The 21,077-nt window shown below is 42.3% G+C and overlaps 1 protein-coding gene across 7 annotated transcripts in view; it reads right to left on the bottom strand.

Annotated features, from left to right (window-relative positions):
* The window catches only part of HIVEP2 (HIVEP zinc finger 2), a 137,704-nt gene that overhangs the window by 44,287 nt on the left and 72,340 nt on the right, over nucleotides 1-21,077 (bottom strand). For all 7 annotated transcript variants that reach the window (XM_080588049.1, XM_080588050.1, XM_080588052.1 and 4 more), the window contains one exon: nucleotides 11,872-11,969. The gene's annotated coding sequence lies outside the window, so the exon portion shown is untranslated. The remainder of the gene's footprint in view (nucleotides 1-11,871; nucleotides 11,970-21,077) is intronic.

Here is a 21,077-nt window from a genome sequence, read left to right as displayed (position 1 = left end):
TTCCAAAGCTTTTTCTCAACTTCTAAGTGTGAGATGAAAATGCCATTTTAATTGCGGATTAGTGAGGTCTGCTTGAATAAAATAACCCCAATCACTTGGATGAAACTGCATAACAAACATCGGTCTTCTAGCAGGGAGCCTAATTGCTCTGCTCGCACCAACAAAGAGCTGCTGGTTCATTAGAGCAAGCTAGAGGAGCTGCTGTTTGTATCCTCGCAAACTGGGAGTATTTGATTGCAAGACTGCTTATAGACATTTGAGCCAAAATTCAGCCTCTGATTTCTGATCAGCAAAACTTAAAAAAAGATGCTGTCAGTCTGATTTTTTCTTTATAGCTTTCTTCAGTATAACAATTTATTTTTCACCTTAATCCATTCAAGGATGTCAAATCTAATTTCAAGGTAGGATTCGGACTTCTATATTCTGTGTAAACCTGCTTAGCAAAAGACATAGCAAGGACATGACTGGTATAAAATGCATTACTCTGTTTCACATGACATCTGGAAGATGCTGACAGTTACGTTGCTATCCTGCAGCCTGATTGCACCAGAACTTTGCCAGAAAGTGCAAAGGGCAGAGGAAGGCCAGAAAAAGGCTAGCAGAGGAAGGCCATGGAAAGGCCAAAGGCAGCCACAGTTCCTGTTGGCTGGTCAGAGCAGGTTTGTATGGGAGGGGACCAGGCAGATGGCATGGGAGATACAATTTTGTCTTGTCCAACAGGGTAAAAATTTGCTGAATCACACTAATGGGGACCAGCTAGTCCCACCACTATGTCCAGGAGCTCCCTTTGCATGTTGCAGTTGCCCCCAGGTACAGCTCTATGCCTCCATGCTGTTGTGCTTGGGTTTCTCTTTCCAACCACTTCTCCCCTCATCATACAGATCTGATAAGCCATTGCTTTACACTTTAGGAACACATATTTCTGTTTCTTTTCCTTCACCACCATCTTCAGACTGAATGTATTCTGAACAGAAAATATAAATGTAAATTGAGGCAGACACCTGCCTCAGTAAGTCTACCAAAAGCAGCTAATTCTCTCAAACTCATATTCCACATGTGAGTGCATCCACATATGGGCTCAGCCGTACCTGCAGTAGAGTGTTTGCCAATGAATGTTTGGCAGTCAGGGACACCACAAGTGCACCCAGCTGGTTTTTATTTTTCAAGTAAAAGGTTATTTACATTTCTAGATACAAGGCATCGCTGGGACTGCTCATAAAATGTAACACACATGGATTCAAAAAACAAAAGGAAAAATCAAAGGTGCAAAGAAGAGTAATTTTTTTTCCTTTTTTTTAAATGCAGCTTGATTCACCTTGTGAGAAAGTTAATAGTAATAGTCCACCAGTGAAATGGAAAGTGGATCAAAACAGTATAATGTAAGCCTTCAAAGCAGAGGAAAACTCCACATGGGATGTTCTCAGGAAAACCGCTCAAATACAGTGCTACCAAATGTGATGAGGGTTCAGGAAGGTCAGCTCTTTGCACAGCCAGGACCATACTCTGCCTTTCACCCAAGATGCTCATCAGGATTGGAAACCAAAACCTATTTTCCTGACAGGTCATGAATTAAATAGCTGCAGCTGGTTTCCAGGATCTCTTTCCCTCTGCTAGCAATCTCACATAGAAACAATAAAATTACTGGCACTATAAATTAGTTCTAGAGGTATTTTTTGAGTCACAAAGTTATTGCATGATACTTCTTCTCTGGTAGAGGTAAATTCAGTAAGCACAGAGCACCTACCAGTATTAAGGGAAGATCACATCTAAAACCACAGCTCCCAGTTATTGCAATGCTGCTTGTTACGGGAACTTCATCTATGCTAACACTCTGCTAGAGCAGTCCAGGTCATAGTAGTAATAACAAACGACATGGAAAAAGTTAAAGGAGAATCAGTATAAGTGGGACAGCATTGTTCACTGACATTTTTAAGCCCCATTACTGTCGATTCACCCATGAGCAGGTCTGAATTTATAGCAAAGGAAACAGTAAGTCCATGACTGCGCTATAGGAAGTTTCAATTTCAAGAAGTGTCTGCACTACCTGGAAATCAAGATCACATTGCTGAAATTCCCACCAGTCCAATACTTTGTTTCATCTTTGGTTTTCTTTTTCCCTCTGCATTCAACTGAGCTGCTCTAAGATTATTTTTCTGCAACTTTCAGCAAAAGTAGGTACAGAAGGCACAGTGGACAAGCACTGAGGGCATGTAGCCCACAAAATATTTAGCCTTTGTCCCCCTTGAGAAATGGATACAATGCCAGCTTGAGTGGACTCTGAATCCTAGCTTTAATTTGACAGAAGGTGAAATCAGATGTACCTACCTCTTGCTTAAATACTAGTCTTTCCTCCGCGTCCCTCTGTTTTCCACAAAAATACTCTTCTTCCTGTTGGTGACCATCTATGTAGGCACAGGATCCAAACCCTTTCCCACCGTGTCCTCAACATCTGCATGTTGTCTACCTCTCTATTGACAGCTTCCAATAAAAGCTTCCTTTAATAGAGTTGTCCTGACTCACAGGTGTGGGGGGGAGGGAAGCTGACCTCGCTGCAGCATCAAGAGTCTCTGACGCATTTTGGGAGGCTGTGGTTTCAGGTCTGAAAGAATTCAGCCTTGTTTTCGACTAAGTTTTAAAAGCTCAACTTCCAAAATACCCCCCCATAGCTCCGTGTCCGTTTGCAACTCGATCTTGTTTAGTGGCTCAACTTAGCAATATCCAGGGCTTTGGCCATACACTTGACAGATCAGCAGTGCTCACCAGCAATAGAGAGTTTCTCAGAAACACAGCCACCCGGGCTCCTCGCTAGCTCCACCTCTTGTCCGCCCACTCCCAGTTTCAGACATTTCACATTCCAAAACTGGAAGTGTCTATGCACCATAAGGTCACAGTATTGCACAACCAACCCAGCTCCTTCTAAGAGCTACTGCATCCTCAGAAGTACACCAATGACAACAGCAAGAGGGCTGTTTACAGTGAATTTCTATCCGAGTGGGAATATTTTCTTCAAGAATCTTATAACAAGGACATAAAGTGTATGGCTCTTCCCTGCGTTTGGTAAAATTGTTACTGAGATGGCACTTATTTAATACTTCCACATCTGCATTCCTTCCCCTTTAAGCTGCCTTTTTAAAATTTGAGAATTAATTTTAACACTTCCCCTAAGTATTTCTGTGCTGGATAATTTTAGGACATGCTAAACAGAACAATTTCTGACTATCTTAAATTTAGAACTGAGGCTGTTCGTAGCTTTCGCAATGTAACTGTGAAATACGACTGATTGTCACCAATGTGAGTTTTGCTAAACGATTTATGTTCTTATAATCAAATGATCTGAATAACTTCTATGATCCCTCCTTCACATAGTCTTTAAATTCTAATAAGTGAATGAAAACTCTGGTTTCAGTTATCACCAAAAAACACCTTATCTAATATAGCAGATTAAAAGTAAGACAAGTTTTTGGTTTTGTTTTTTTCCCCCAAAGGACAGTACATTGTTAGAAATGGTGTTGTCACATTATGTTACTTCTGAAACTGTTTTCAGCGTTTCAGCTACAGTTAAGTCTTAGCTGTTAGCATGGAAAGTGTATTTGGCTTTCCCTTGAATGCCAAAGAGCTGGTATCTGTCAAAGGCATTTTTTGACTTATTTAATTAAATGGCTGGTCTGTATGCGTCACTTCTTTCAATTCAGGTCTGTTCCCTTTGTCCCCAGCAGCCCGGGGCAGCTGAGCAGTAGGGAAGCAGAAGGGCTTGGGGCCACGGCTGCTCCCCAGCACCCTCAGGTGAGAATAGGGCTGCTGGTGGACAACGTTCAGAAATCTGATTCAGGCCACTCAGTTAAAACTACGATGGCAAAAATAAAACACCAACAGAGTAAGAGGGAAAAGGAAACGGAGAGAATCCTGTGAAAGAAGCAGAATGAGGGACGAAGGAGGACCCTTGCTCTTCTCTGTTTCATTAGCTGCACTGGCATACTCTGCTGTGGGTAGCCTGGCACTTTTGTTCTGAGTCATTCATCTGGAAAATATAACATGATAGAGAATCAACTGCCCTTCGTCCCACGGAAGAGATACTTAAAATGGAGCTAATGGTTTAAAGTTACTTAGCTCCTGTTTGGTCTCTGAGCAAGTAAAAGGTTAGACTGTAATATTTAACCACAACTCCCGTGCCCTTCTGAGAAGCACCGGGGAGACCGCCCGAAGGAAAGTCAGACATCTGACATGCTGTTTCCTGTGTACACGTGGTGGAGAAATCTCCACCAGCCTCCAGTCTCATGTAGACAGAGAGCTTCCTCCCGTGCAGCAGCATGGTCGCTGGTACAGCCCATTTCCCTCTGGGGGACAAGTTTCCTTCAGGGATGGCAGGGGCCAGTGATCTGTGCATGCCACCAGCCACGATCATCAAACCTGAGAGATGGTCACTATTCAATATCACCAAAGGTTTGGTGCATTCAGTATAATTGGCAACATGCCTACATAAAAGTAGGATGTGTGTCCCCATCCCCGTGCTCCCCACCTCCCCCCATGAGGGACAAGAAAAAGAAAAAGATTAATGAAAGTCAGGAGACACAGTACTGTAAGGAGAACACTACATTTACTACAAACCTTGCTGAACTATTCAGACTGTTACTTGAAAAAGTAAAAGTAGCATTTGTGATACGAGCATTCATTCATTTTTAACGTTCATCCATAAGAGGTCACTGTGTGATTCAATGAACACTTTGGTGTCAGCAGCATTCCACTCCCTTCCCACATGCTCCACACCAGGTGTCCAGTCATCTCCAGTAATGTCCCAGCTATTATCCAGCTGCCTTCTGTAGGGAAAGCTAAGGCAATAAAGCAAGAAACATGTAGGCGTCCTTCAAGCACTTTGATTGTATGACCTTAGCCAATTTTACAATCACTTAAATGTACTTACTTTTCATTCATCATTAAGCTCAAACGGATCCAAGAGTTTTACAACTGCTGTAGAAGTTTTAAATAACTGGTAAAAAATACACGAAAATCTGGGAGACTGAGTTTGAACAGCAAAGATAGAAGCTCACACAACGGCTCCTCTGGTTTCCCAGGGACTGTGGCCTCTGTTTTTGAATCTGGTTCACCAAGACATTGTTTTGTTACTAGTCAGTAGATGTTTTCACCACGGTGACTCCCATACACCACGGGACATGTAGGCCTGACAAGGTGACCTGCCCATAGGAACTTTTCAAGCATGAAGTTTTTGTATTGCCATTTGCCATGACATGAGAGGGAGTAATAGACAGAAGTAACTTAACGACAACTGAAACTATGCTAGCTCAGTTCAGCTCATCAAATATCTTCTTCGTGAATTAAGGTGACTTAAAGGGAAGTACTTCGTTCAGAGATTTCCATGGAAAAACAAAAGCAAAAAATAAAAATAGGCAATACAGAAATTTTCCAGTGGAAAACTTGTTCTTGTGGAAAGTCCTCTTTCAATTGACAAATTGTGTTTATGGGAAGTTCCTCCGTAGCTGTAGGCATAGACCTCATGTTGAGAAGTTTAAAAGCAGCTCATATTTGACCTGCTGCCCTCGTCAGATAAAATGAGGGACAAGAGCCCTCATCTTTCCCTTTTGCCTGTGCACTCCCTGAAGCACACATGTAGTCCCACCACGAGTACAACAGCATATTGATTGCAGCCACAGTACTCACCTGGTTACTCAAGCATGTGGGGGGACACTTTAAGAACTGATCTTTTAGTGTCCCAAATCAAGATTAATTACAGGTTCTTATACATAAGCTGTCCCTGATAAACCTGCCACTGACTTCAGCAAAGTTTTGACCAACACAAGGGATTGCAGGCTTGGGAGAGTCTTAAACAAAGCTCCTTAGAGTTGACTGCACCACAGACAGGGGACCTGGGCCTGACTTTTGCATGATTATGTGAATGGAGCTAAATCATGGATGGGACTTTATCGCTATTAATTGTTTTACACTGGCTTATACCAGTAAGAACTACACACTCCATAGCTAACATTACAGGAAGTAAGACAAACATTTTTAGCGAGCTTGCTGAGGGTCTACTAAATTTGCAGCAGGAGCACTGAGTAAGCGTCTCCTTTACAGAGTGATATTAGAAAAGCATAAACCATTCATTATAATGTATTTTCTTTCTATCAACCATGCTAGCATGAATCACCATACTGTGTAAACAGGCTAGAAATCATATTTATGGCAGGGCTCAAACTATCTCAGCATGTTAAGAGGAAGAAAAAATCTGTTAGAGTAGGCAGGTTTGTAAAACCCCTCACAGTCCAGAAAGAAGTACTGAGTCCTTAAATCATTCACCTAAACTTTTGCAGTGATTTACAGTAGTTCTGTATAAGCCTTGTAATTTCACACTAATGTATTTTTAACCAAAAATAAAATGTAGATCCCTTTGGGGAAAAACAGTTAATTCTACTGGCAATCTGGGACTGATCTTCACAACTTACTCCCAGCAGTGCACCTTGTTTCTGTGCTGACTGAATGCTGGCCCATGCAGGCTATCCAACAGCAGAACAATCCAGCATCCCCAAAACCAAGCTGAGCTGGAGGAGTTTGGGCACTGCAGAGCTGGGGCAGGAGCGCCAGCCCCAAGGTGCCGCTGAGGAGGCTGCCGGCAGCTGGCTCCCTGCCCGCTGCCATGAGGTGAAGGAGTGGACAGAGGCCACTGCTCAGCTGCTACGGTGACCTTCAGCTATGCTGATCTGCGATGTGAATACACTCCTGGGCCACGCTCTTGTTTCTAAACCGCATGCTTTCTTAGCTATATGCAATGCTACGTACATATACATGGTATTGGGTTCACATATATAACCCCACGTCCATACTGCGCATGAGGCCCACAGGTTTCTCACCGCCCCCAGACACAAAATGGCCAGCCCATTATAGCAGGGGATGCTCTGCACTGGGGGAATGCAGCAACCACACGTGCTCACTAAGGCGTGCTGTGTGGCTGTAAAAATCATGTATCCTGAGGTCAAATTGCAAGCAACAAGAATTACAGAGATCAATTAAAAAAATATCTTGTGTCTCTCCACCAAAAGGAGTTATGCTTTTGGGACACTGCAGTAATAAAACACAGTTACAATGAAAATCTCACTTGATACATCCTTTTTTATTGAGGTGGCAAGAAGGGTGTTTATTGTCAGTCGGACACTCGAAGGAATACCCCACATGCTAGATAGGTATCGTCATGCCATGCAGCAAGTTGTCTCTTCCAGCATGTCGCAGAGTTCTGCTGCACTGAAACACGTGTGATAAGAGCAAAGGGCCCAGGCTCTTTTTCATATTCTCTGCATACCTGTTGCTATCACACAGCTGCTCTCAAGTCTACAATTTCCTGTGCAGTACAAACTGCATACCACTTCCCCTACAGAAAAAAAAAAAAAGGCCTTGCTTGTTCTTAATTGACGATGGAAATACTGTCATATTTTCCACTAGCCAAGCTTGAAACCATTACTGAACGAACCTTCATTAATTTTTCCACAACATTTTGCAGAAATGTCAGGAAACAGCTGCACCAGAAATGATTAACTGTCCTTATCACTAGGGTTTCATTGGCCAACTTCAAATTATATAGTTTTTCTTCTTTCAAAATTCTACATTCAATGATGTTTTTGTTATTCTTTAGTTGAATATCTCAATACACTACTTTCTTTTCAAAAGTATCCAATTACACAGGTTTAGTGGTGCACAGAAATTTTACGATCAGTGGAAGAATTTGTACAGTTTGGAGCTGCATACTTCTAGGAAAAGATTGCTTCCTGCAGATTGCTCAGCTGTGTCTTTCTTGGATCAAATTCAATGAAATTCACAACTTGAAGTCAGATTGTGTTTGCCAGTCAGACTGAATTCATTACACAGACGAACTTTTCTTGCTGCGTTTTCTTTCCTCTCCTGTCCTACCCTTTTCCTTTCTCCTTTTCTCTCCCCACATTTTCTCTCTTACCTCTTCTTTGAGCTATACCACCCATCAAAACTTAACATACAATGCACGGTATATTTACTGGCAAAAACAAGTGGAACAGTGTGTTTCATAATTCCAAACATGCAACCGCTGAGATGCTGAAGGCTTGGTACAAAATAGATTGCAGCCATCTGGAGATAACTGCTAGCACGGATCTGAGATTCCCAACTAACCAAAACTTTTCAGGCTCAGAACTTATTAGCAAAGCATCTGTGAGCAAAAGAATCCTCTAACATGGATTTGCACAATTGCAACGGGTATTATGTATTTTTTCAAAAATGTAAATTCTTCAAATTTCTCATAAGAATACAGCTACAAGAAGGAAGGTTCACAGGATTACTTTTAAAGATCTACATAATACAAGTTTCTTGTTTATGTTTTGAAATATTTAATTTGGCATTACTACAGCATGACATGTTAAAATAATTCTGGGTATTTGTCACCAGCAAATTCAAAACCACAATTGTTCATTCTATGTCTGCATTGAAGCTGTGAGCCTTACATGTGTAACCTTAGGATATATTTAGAAGAGGGAAAAGTGTATGGGAATAGGTAAATGCATGTATTAGAAGTTAGATAAAATGAATTGCACTGGGTGTGGTTCAGTGTTAATAATCTTACCACACCCCATCCCTAAAAAAAAAAAGGCTATTTGTTGAAATATAGTATATAAATGGAGGTTTATCTAGGTATTATGGAAGGATCCTTCTTGCTGCCTGTAATTCAAAATGATTTGCATTTCTTGCTTTTTAAATCGGTCCTTTCCACAGCAGTGGGCATTGTAGCACAGGATTCACAAGCAGCTCTGCTCACAAAGAGCTGGACACTGATGCCCTCATCCCATGCTAGGTCTCAGAACCTTTTCTATTAAATTGGTGCAGTGCTGGCTACAAAACAGATCTGTTTTAAATTACTCTACCAAGATATTTGCGTAGATAGCAGAAATTGCAGTGCATTATATTCTGTTTAAAATAAGCATGAATATATACGGATTCTATTTACAGTATATGAAATTCCGCCAAAAGTGACCAGTTTTTTTAAAGATTCAATTTTATAATATGCAATGCTGAATTTCTCCTTCACATTATCCTTATCTGTCTCTGTTCTAGTTTAAAAGCAGTAGCTTACAGTGCCAGAGGATTTCAAGGACTGTGTCCTTCCAATATATGGCATGTTAATGCACTGCTTGCTATTGAATGCCCAAGGGCAGGGAGACTTCAAGTCACAATGTCCATTTCTGCCTCCTCCAGCTGTTTTCGAGCATCTTTCTTCCTACCCCAGACTGTCAGAAAACTAGCAAATAAATTTGTTATGCTACTATCCTGCTCAGCCACCTCCTGGAAGTAGAAGAAGAAACATGTTTTTCTCTCTCTGACTAGTAGTGGAACAAGAAATTAGTGTTCTCGATTCTCCTTGCACTTGCACATCTAGAGCTCAAACCACCACCACTGAAGCACAGCCTTTTCCTGCTCACACACACTCATCAACAAGCTGCAGGATCTAAGGGCAATGCCGTAACAAAAAGAGAGACCTTGAACTTGCTTTACCCTTTGCATGGTCATTTATATTTGGGCAAAGTGGATAACAGCTCCTTTAGCACTAGGGTAGTGGCATTTTATGCTCGCCTGGCATTCATTTTACCCAGGTATAAATAGCAAAAGGTTTCAGACAGTAGGGAATCAGGACCAGTATTTTCAGAGGATACTCAGCCAAAATAAAGCAGCTAGTCCTCCACACCACAGCTTGTGCAATCTCTCTCTGCTGCAAGAATCATCCCCTGCAGGGCGCCTGGGACTGCTGGTTTGGCAGCATTGCATGCTCCTGTCTTCAGGGAAAATGTGCCTTGCTATCGCCCCATATCTAGCTGTGGAATCAAACTGCAAGTTTTCACCTGTAAAGTAGGCAATATAGGGTTCAGTTTCTTAATGGGAGCCTTTTATTAGCTCACATGGCATATTTACTACCCTACCAGTATTAAACGCCTGCTTTAATATCCTTAGCACAGAAGGCTGCAATACATATTATCATAGTTACAATAACACCACTCTGAACTACATTAATTGAGAGCATCTATTCTAAAGTTCAGCTGTTCCAAACCGAAAAGTAAAGTACACCATTACTAGGCTGACAAATTATAAGGGGAGTTCTCAGCATACAAGAGAGCCACAGCAGCAAGGGTCCAATGCACAGAAGTACCATTAAGTTACACACTAATGAAACCTGAAAAATTTATGCTAAAAACCCATTTCGGAGGATGGCTGCCACACTCTTGTGTACCAAAGTTCTCAGTTTTCCCCTTAAATCCTGCCTGGTGAGTCAGGACATGGCTAGGTTTCGGTACTCCATTACTCCTCCTTATAAATTTCACACACTGTTAATGCTTCCCAAACAGGGAGCAGAGCTCAGGGGTGCATGAGGACAGTTTGTTTCCCTGCTGAACTTTCACCATAAATTCCACAGGACCTATGGCAAGTATGATGCGTAGTTTTTTGCGAGCATGTTCCCTGTTAACACCCCTGCTGACAGCATTAATTTGCACCCCTCTCACCTAGCTCTGATCCCAGGCTGCATGGGAAGATCTCAGGTCTCAGACTGCACTGGGGAAATAGTGCAACGCTCATAGACACAACTTCAGTTGAAGGGACTTGCAAAAGGATCCACAAGAAGAGATATCCCATATAGCAGCACCATGGACTGCAGAATATTTGGGATCAGTTCCAGGTTTGAGCAAAGGTTCAAGGGACAGCCCATTTCAATTTAACCCCCGCCATTCCTTCCTTCAATTCATATATAGAATGAAACAGAGGTCTAATCCCATTTACAGTTCTGAAAAAAATGGCAGTTTTATCTCAAAATACATTGTGTATTTTCTTTGAACGCCTCCTGGGACTAGGGTAAGGCATGAGAAACTCTTGTGTCTTCTTTATATGCCTGCAACCATTCTTATGGTTGCAGATAAATACTAAATAATAATAACAAAAAAAAAAAGCCAATGACAAGGATGAAACATTTCCTTAATTTTTCACTATTTTAAGTCAGTCTTATTACATTCGGAAGGCTAACCAGTACACAGAATATTAGCGAAGAGGAGCTCCTCAGTGCTGCAACAAAACTAACTCTGTCTACTACACGAAGGCACAGTCTCTGAGACAAAGTCAGTGTGAAATCTGTCCAACCTGTGACTAGCACCCCAAACAAACATGGAGCTGCAACAAGTAGCTGAAAACAGACCTTTTCCTGACAAGATAAACTGGCTTCTGAACTGTGTTGCCATAGCTAAACTGCTACTGGGAATCCACTAACTTTAAGCTAGCTTGGGTATCAGGATACTACAGTGTCATTATTTTCATAATCGCAGTTTGCATGTGCCCATGTGTTAAAGACCCAGAGGAAAAAATAAACCTTGATCTTAAACAGTATCATCAATGGTGCACTTGAAATGGCAAGACGGCCAAACAGAAACCACCAACTTACTCTTTAAGACAATTAAAAAATAATAACAATAATAAAACCAGCTCTTTTAGAGATCAAAACCCCATCCACTGTTGTTTTTTTTTTTTCTTGTACTTTTTACAAGTAAATTTTTCTGCTTATTTTTTTCAGAAAGTGTGCTCCCTGGATTCTTGATGCAAGAACTACACGAAGAAGAGAAAGCGGGAAACCAAATATACGGTCAAAGCAAAGACACCACTTCTGAATTACCAAAAACATAACCTGTCCAGAAAGAGAAATGCTTCTGGTTTCAGCAAGAGGTGAGTTTACTTGCAACAAAAGGACAAGTAATCAGTTACTATTTAAATGTGAGTTACTTCCAGTTAAAGCTTTCTGAGAACGAAAAAATATCCACCCAGGCCTGCTCCCCCAGTTCATTCGAACACATTCTTTCCTTGCTTTCCTACCTGGCTGCTGCCGTCAAAGGTGCAAATGAATAATGGTTCCAGTCAAGGCAATTCGGTTCAGCACTCCAGCGAATATGGCTGTTCACACTCTCCTCCACCTATTTAGAAAAATAAATATGAAGGATTTTTAAGGATTTTTGTCAAGTCAGCCTTGATTTTATAACCTATGTTATATATGCTGTGAAGCACAGATAACCACAGCTTGCATTTTGCCCAGCGTTCTTCCTTTCAGGCTTCCCTGTGCTCTTGAACGCCTGCATGTGAGTTGCCACCGCAGGCTACTTGCCAGGGATGGGCAATGAGGAGGGCATCCCGGGGTGGCTGTGCTCCTGGAGAGGGCTGCACCCCAGGGCAGCTGCCGGGGAACCACCTGACAGCGCAAGGTCCCAGCAGGAGGCCCTGTACGTCCCCTCTGCTCTTCGCCCTGCCGTGCCCTGTGGTGCATGGCTGTGACGCTGGGCCCTGGCTGGCCGCCCTCGTGGAGCAGCTGGGTCACCACAGCAGGAAAGGCGCCTGCTCCTCAAGGACTGACAGGCACTGTGGCAGAGGAGCATGGCGGAGGCCTCTGACAGGAAAGTGCCAAACTTGGCACACTGGACTCGCAGATCGGTGGCCATGGCCTAACCAAGCTCCCACAGGAGTACACAGAAAACCTCCCTGGGCTTCTCATGAGCGCAAGGGCTCCTCACACTGCCCCGTACCCCGGGCAAAGCCTGCCCACCAGGTGGGTGGGCAAAGCCCCATGCTTCCACCATCAGCAGAGCGCAAATGCGAGCTGAGGGAAACAGGGTGCCAACACGTGAAGGGTGAAGCAGGCCTGGAACTAGTTAGTAGAAGAAGGCATGTGCTTATGCTTTATGCTGTACTGTTTGCTATCAGCAACAAAAACAAATAGCAAATGATAATGTGTTACTAACCAGCGATGTCAACAGTGGTCTATACAGGCATCTGAGTATATAAAAGAACATATGCTCTGGCTCCAGACACTGACATTTTATCACATCAATATACAGCTTTCTAGGAAATGAATCTGGATGCGGAGCCAGGAACCACTTTTCAATCTCTGAGCAGACAAAGCCCAATACGTTTTTAATCTATGGGTGAAACTTTGGCAAGGCTGCACTCAAGGGCAAAATCCTGTTTTTAGCAGGGCCGGTATTTCACTCTCGATTTTTACAACTAGCCTGAGAAAAGTTCCAGTCAAAAAAACAAAGCAAAGCAATAAAGAAGTCACGAATCTTTATTAGTCCACCCTTCACTAAAACCTAGGGGTGCACCAAATTGCAGCTTGCTTTCCCTGTTGGTATATGGATACCCTCTAGCCCTGGGCCCCGTGCTTTATGCTTTCAGACAGGTCTAGCTGGCTTTAATGATGCTGGCTACACTTGCATAAAGTTTTTTTTAATGAACGTGAATTGCAAATCTGTTTATCTTGCCCCCAACCCAAAGACAAGGGGCTCATTTAGACTAAATCCTCTCGATAGCAAGCTGGGAGGAGCAGAGGGGACTTCCATTAAAAGACAACAAAATCATAAGTGAAATATATCATTTATGACACAAAATCATACTGCTGTTCCAGCTTCAAAAAAGTCTTTGAACTGAAATCCATGAGGAATGCTATATCCTGTTTTCACCAATTTCTCTTTTAGCTTTTAACTGGTGCAAGTCAGCATATTCACTCATGCGGTAGACTTCACTGTCTTCAGCGGTGTTCCTCAATGGACACATTAGGGTCTGATCCAAGTGTGAAAGACTCCACCTGACTTCCATGAAAGTTGGGTCAGTTTCTGAGTATTTAAAAAGCTTAGTCTTTACTTATAATTAGGTAAAATATTAGTCAAAGTTCTGGTTAAGGACAGTATGATTTTGTCTAGGCAGTACTAATGCCTTTCCTTACTAACTTAACAACCTTACAGAAATGTTCGAGCTAACAAACAGTACGTGGTCTGAGGGAACAGCCAACCGACAGAGCCTTTAACAACTCCAGATGATGCACGTGTCATCAAAGAGAATTTTACTGCCCAATTAAAGCTCCCAAAGGCTTTGTTGTGATACTAAAACCAGGAACTTTTAATTTGTTTTTATCACTGCATTCATAAAAACTTCTGCAATCCTCGGTTGTTTGGAAGCAAAAGAAGACGAGTTCCTTTAACAACAGCCCAGCAAAGAAAGGCAACAATGCAACAGCCATTGCAGATCATTTCCTAGCATTTGGTCATATCTGGTCAAGACTGTTTTAATATACTGCTGTTGTTTGCCAGCCATGGAGACTAAGATTAAACAAGCACATCAGAAGGGGAATGAGAGTATGAGAAGCATGGCATGACACTGCTGGGAAGACTTTTTTCAATTTGAACTTTGTAGCTCATACACTCAGGGATTAGCCTTTTACATGGGACTTGGAAACACAAAGGCAGAGGTACTCTGATGATGACTCTTACCATCTGCTTTTGAAAGAAGTGCTAGACTCTCCCCTGGCAGCTCCACTAATCACTCTGATTGTATAACTACACCTTCAGTAGTGAAACAAAAATGTAGCAGCAGGCATTGGCAGCATCTGACCACAAAGATTAATTCATTTCATGGATCAACGAGAACTTTGTTTTGTGTTACTTCTTATATTTCTGTTACACTGTCACTGTTAGTTAATTGAGGAGGTATGAGAGAAAGATTCCTGTGCACTTTACAAGGTAAAAAAAAAAATCAGAAATCTCATGTGTATTTTAATGAAAAACTAAAGTTTAAGGAAAACAACTGGCAAATATTTATTTTACTGCTAATTATTCTAAAGTTTTGAAATAGCACAATAAATGGGTGAAATTGCCTCAAGAGTACAAAGGGCAAATAAAGCCTTGCCTCTGTTATTCCTTAACTGGCTTGCAGCAGGTATCATTCCAGCACAGACTGTACCTTACCATGGGAAGGGAATTCACTTAAGGACTCAGATTGACCAGGTCTATAAGTTTGCTCGTACCAAAGATGATCCACACAACACAGGTAGAAAAAGTTGCACACTTCTGCAGCTTGCCACCCCAGGGCTCAAATTCATGGCTGGTAACTCAAAGCACTGAGGCAACACACAAATCTCCCACTTCTTTTCCATCGGTTCAAACCCCTCCTTTACATATGTGAAACAGCCCATGCAGACTTTTCTCTTTGCTCTCTTTCTCCTTTTCAAACACAAAGTCCAGAGAATTACAAGAATAACAGTCCGCATTGGGAGGAGTAAGAAGTCTAGAACTTGGTTGATTGACGCTATGATGCATTAAGCTCCAGACATCAATCTCAATCTCAGTACTTACTCCCTGAATGGGCTATATTTTACAGTTATCGCTCTCTAAACAAAGCACAATTTATTATATACACAAATTGATATCTACAGCAGCTAAGACTAGAAGTAAAAGTGCCTCCCTACTTGAGGAAGGTAAAAGCAATGTCATGCTTTAAATTGGCTTCATATGATCAATGGCAGAACACAATCATCTGAGAAATGATGTTCCCGTCCTGATCAAATGCAATCATACTGTATGCAATTGAATTTGGAAGAAGTGAAAGAAAATTACTCCCATTACTGTACTGGTGTTCTCACTTAATGTGTTCACACAAATCATTTGTGAATAGATGAATTAAAATACTTATAGTGTCTCTACCTTTACCCTCCTAATTCCAGGTCACTCTGGAAGCCCTTGATGCTGCAGAAATATGCTTTCCTGCAAGCAGTTTGCTGAAATTAATGGATCAAATCTTGAACTACCTCCAAATTTAAAGGTATATATATTTTTTTAATCTTATGTCTCTATGTTGTAAACATTTTCATCTTCATTACCAAAACATAAAATTGAAGCCTAATATATTTTTCTGTATTTATGCTTTCTTTGTTTTCCACATTTTTCTCAATAGGAGTGTGACAGCCCATTAAAATTTTGTTTATTCACAGCTTTTCTTCATTTCGGTATTTTTGTTCCTGCATGCTAGCACCATGCTGCAGATCTGAATGCAAAGAGCACCAAGAAAACTTTGCAACATTTTTCATTTGTTGAAATGCATTCATTTACAAATTCACATGCATGCAGATGTGTGCACATACTTGCATGTATGTGTATATGTATATATGCATATGTATACATATTATGCAACTAAAAATAGCCATACATACTAACGCATGTCTGTGGTTGTGAAGCTGTTTCTGTTACCTCTCAGGCTCTCCAGAAAGTTAGCAGTAAGAACAAAATTTACCTAAAAGATATATCATGCCAAGTGACTTTTGGAACATCACCTATGAACTTTGTTTGTTTACTTCACACATAAGTGATCCACTTTATGAAAATCAAACACCTGATTTCTTTGACAGCATTATATGGAGTACTGGATCCTCTCTAGGTTATTTCTTTTATTGCCAAAATCTACAATGTGCAGGATCCTGTTTTGCTGCTAGCGCTGGAACTATGATTTTGGGTTACTTTTTTTTTCCACTTCAGCCAGGAGCTAAATTAGCAAGAGCACATCCCCCTAAGTATAGGTCCATAACCTCACTGCAAATAGCAGTTTAGACACTGCCAGCTGAGATCAGTGCCCTCAGCTAACCAGGCCTGATGCTTTTAGACAATGGTCAGGCTGACAATTGACACTGTGTCTACATACACATGTTGCTCAACCCATTTGTCTAGTCTGCTGTTGCCAAGAGGATCGGGCTGTTTGGGCAGGCAGCTGGCACAAAGACATGAGTACCTTTCGCGATCATCTGGGAGGGGGCAGAGGCAAGAACAGCAGGTCTCAGCTGAGCCCAGGATAGGATTCCTGGTAAAGCTCATGCTCTAAGCGATCCAAACAAGCTTCAGCAAAACCACCCTGAGGAACCTCCTGCACCAGTGCCTTGTTTGTTCTTCCCTCTTTGAACAACTGGGCAACCTGCTCTAGGTGGCCCTTCCTGAGCAGGAGGGTGGGACGAGCTGGCCTCCTCCAGAGGTCCCTTACAACCTCAGTCATTACGTGATTCTGTGACTACCCTGCTATGACACCCGTACCGTGGGGAAAAAAAATAATAATGAAAAAAAAAAGTACAGCCCCACACACCATGAAGAAACCAAAGCAGAGCCACTGGTAGCTGCCAAGCAGGTGGGCTGTAATGCAGCAGGTGACCCACAAACCCATGACAATCACTTAAGCTGCCAGAACAATCCCACTGGAAAGACCATCCCCACAGGCACCTTGTTCAATGCCATGGCAGAGCACCGGCAGCAGCACGGGACAAGCTCAGCAGGATGAGAGCTCACTTGCCCCTGAGAAGTTGACAGCTAGGCAGACATGCAGGACACCAGGGAATTGAAATGACTGGGAACAACAGAAATTTGTCAGCAGAGGACTCTAAGGACTTGGGGTACGTTTACAGAGTTTTGGTTGCAGTTACCTGCAAAATCTAGTCATTACTGTCTATAAAATAAAATTAAAACCTCAGCAAGTATTAAGTCAAACTCAGCAGTGCTAAGTCAAAGCACAGACTTCATTTAAGGCACTCTGAGATCAATCTCTGACACTGTGCTCCTGGTTGCAAAGACCTGTACAGCGCAGCATGAACTATTGTCTTTTCAGGTCTGCGTCCACAGTGAAGCACCACCACGAGCAACTATGTCGTATGTTTAGAGCCACAAGATTGATAAGAGAGCTGGAGCATCTCTCCTATGAAGACAGGCTGAGAGAGCTGGGGATGTTCACCTGGAGAAGAGAAAGCTCTGGGGAGACATCATTGAGGCCTTTCAGTACCTAAAGGGGTCATACAAAAAAGATGGAGAGCAACTTTTTACTGAGGCAGATGATAGGACAAGGGGGAATGGTTTTAAACTAAAAGGGGAGATTCTGATGAGATGTTGGGATAAAGTTCTTTACTCAGAGGGTGGTGAGGCCCTGGCACAGGCTGCCCAGAGAAGCTGTGGATGCCCCATCCCTGGAGGTGCTCAAGGCCAGGCTGGATGGGGCTTTGGGCAACTTGGTCTGGTGGGAGGTGTCCCTGCCCATGGCAGGGGGTTGGAACTGGGTGGGCTTTAAGGTCCCTGCCAACCCAAACCATTCTGTGATTTGTCCTAGAAATTTGAATGGGACACTAATACACCTCTGACCGGAAACTTTGTTAGCATTTCTACAGGATGCTGCACAACTTCTTTACAAGGAGGTGGGTGCTTTCCTTCTCTGTCTCTTGTCACTTCCACATCTAGAAAGGGAATGTTTAAAGTGTCCTCATTCCCAGTGCCTCCACACTGCCCCTCCAGGTCTAAAGAAAGACAGGAGAAAGAAGGCCGTGGCGTCCTCCGTCCTCCGCTGTGAGGCAAGATCCCTCTGCGCTGATGTCACTGTGCTCTTGGTGCTCGCTCACTAAGTCGGTAATTTGTCATGAGCGTGGGCCCTATCCATACATGGCAGGCTGGAGGAGGAATGACCTCAAACTCTGTTTCTGATCCAGGGGGCGTTGCCAAAGCACAGTGTTTGAGTTTGATGCATGAAGCGCAGAGATATTTTCAGCTCCTGAATCACACTTCTGGCTCCACAGCTAACTTGAACTTCTTAATTTTGTTTTCAATTTTTCACCTCCTGCTATCACCATGGACTCTCAGAAATAGGAAAAAAAAAAGCCATAAATATGAAGACATTTTTTTAAATCACTTTTATTTTAATCACTTTATTTTATTCCCCTGTAAGTGTGGATAAGTGGAGTTAAACAAATTACCAATAGATTAGTGGTGCATCACAAATGTCTGGTGTTTTTTTTTTTTTGGTTGTTGTTTGTTTGTTTTTAATATGCTATTAAATACTGCCAGTAAATGTTTTCTAATGATTTTGGTGTCCAGCCCAAGAATGAAATGGTCTGAAAAATGAGGCAGTCCAACAGCAGCTAGCCTGGTTACAGCTGTAGGAGAACTTTGAGGGATCCAATTTATATATTCCTACAGCTAAAGCAAGAACGTTTTGCTATACTTTTCCCATGAAACAACACTGATCTGACCAGAATTCGAGAGCATAATTTGAAATTGGCCATAACAAGAAAGCAAAACTTCATTTTACAATACAAAAGGAGTAAGTTTTAATTGGCATATCCTTCCAATTACACCCGCATCACCTCTCCATCACCATGGCCTGATTCTACTCTCACTGAATTCAATAGGAAAGCTCGAGGAAAATGAGCAGACAAATTATGCAACCTCAGTCACAGCTGAGCAAGTCATTTAAGCTTATGCTTAATTCCATCTCTAATCATTAGAGCCAACTCAGCAAAGCAAAGTGTGTGCTCGAGTCAAAAGTAAATAGATGGCACGCATCCTTCTGAATATGTTTTTTTCACAGACTCTGGATGTAACACCAAAAATTTTCTTCTGAGCTCATCGTACTGGAAGAAGGTCAAATTCAGCTGTTAATCAAACTGTCACTTACATACATACTAGTCTTTTTAATTCATCCATAGATTGATTAAGCAAAACCAAAACAAAAAGTGCGACATATATTTGGACACAGACAAATATGCACACTTCCCACAAATTGCAGGGAACCTCAGAGGCAGGATGAGATGATGATTCCTTATCTACCAGAAGAAAAAGGAAAAATCATGGGCATATAAACTCCTCCATTTCCATTTCCCTCACATGAGAATGAGGAAAGAGTAGAAAAAAAAAATGAACACAAGATTTGATAAGGAATGTGTCTCTTTCCTAGACGCGCAGAAGTAAACTGGGCAGTCTCTAAAGTCTTTTCTTTTCCTTTAGACTTCCTTTAGTCTCAGCAAGAAACATTAATCTAACAGAGACAACTTCCAGGCAAGCATGGATCCCCAGAAGCATTCCTCGACCGCAGATGAGGGAAAGGAAAAGCCTATTGCAAACAGCACGGCTGCACCAGGTCACGAGGAATTTGCACTCGGCCGCAGGCTGTACCGCTCGCCTACTGCTGCCATTCTCCCCAGATGGAAGGGCCTTACCTACCTTCATGTTTTGCCCTATCTCAGAGGTCACGAATAAATAACAAATGCCTTGGGGTTGCCCGAAATCATGCTTAGCTGCCCAAGGCTGCTTCCTCCACAGCGGGTCTCCCTGGGCAGAAGCCCAGGCTCTACCTGTCCTCCAGCCCCTCCAGGCTGCCGGAGGGCTGAGGAGCACGGTCAAAGACCTGATTCACTCCCTGAGGTTACAGTCTGTCCCTGCCCCAAAGGCACCATGAGCCGTATAGTATAAATGTTTGCAGGAATTAAACAACTATAGCAAAACACACATTATGCAAACATCTCCTCTCTTTCGAGATGACACAACATAGAGCACCAAGCGCAAACAAAACCCAAACAAACAAAGCAGAGAGGCATTGTGGAAAAAAAAGAAATCATTTAGTGAAGAGCTTCTCTGCTCTTCTTACAGCCATTAGGACAGCGATAATGCTGAAATGGCTGGCCAGCCCTGAAAATTGGATAAACTGAGACACAGAAGAGACAATTGAAAGCAAGGAGACAGACTGAAAAAATAAGTGAGACAACAGATGGAAAGCAGAAATGCAATGTCTAAACTGCAGCTGTAATTCTGCTAGTAGCAACCACGTTTAAGCACAGTTTGGCTTGCTTTCCTATTTTGGGGAGGGCAGGAGTTTTTTTGTTTTTTTTTTCTTTTTTACAAAAAAAAGAACAAACACAACTTGCTAGCAAAACTGCCATGGGCTCTCCCCAGATAGTTGTGGGTCAGGCAAATTATTTTCTTCCATACCTAGTAGCAAAATTATGTATCTAAGGGGCAAGCCTCTGACACCCTCTAGTTCCTCGTTACACAGTTGTCCTAGCACAGCTGGGGGGCAAAGGGGGCCGCCTCATTAAAATCTATGTCCACAGCTCCAAGAGCTGTGTTTTAGTTGCTGCTGGCCAGGGGTCAATGCAAGGAATTGTTACAAGCTCTCCCTTGGCAGCACAGCTCTCTTAGCCTCTCCCCTTTACTAGCCTGGCTGTTACAATCAGACAGGAAAAGGGTCGTTATTATTCCAGCAACATTTTATAGACTAATTTGGCAGTTTTTCTAGCACGGTTTTAGTAGTTTTGATAGCACGCTAGTATGGGAAGGGAGGATTTCCACATTGGCCCAAGAAACAGTTGTGGCAAGACTACCTATTTTTAACACGGTTTATTCCTAGCACTATTTCAGACACAGCATTTTCTCTCCCATCTGTTGACACAGTTGTTTTGTTTCTTT

Source organism: Anser brachyrhynchus (genome assembly GCF_964034855.1).
Source record: "Anser brachyrhynchus genome assembly, chromosome: 3".
Classification (NCBI taxonomy): domain Eukaryota; kingdom Metazoa; phylum Chordata; class Aves; order Anseriformes; family Anatidae; genus Anser; species Anser brachyrhynchus.
The sequence above is the reverse complement of the archived record's forward strand: the minus strand, read 5'-3'. Positions and strand labels throughout refer to the sequence as shown.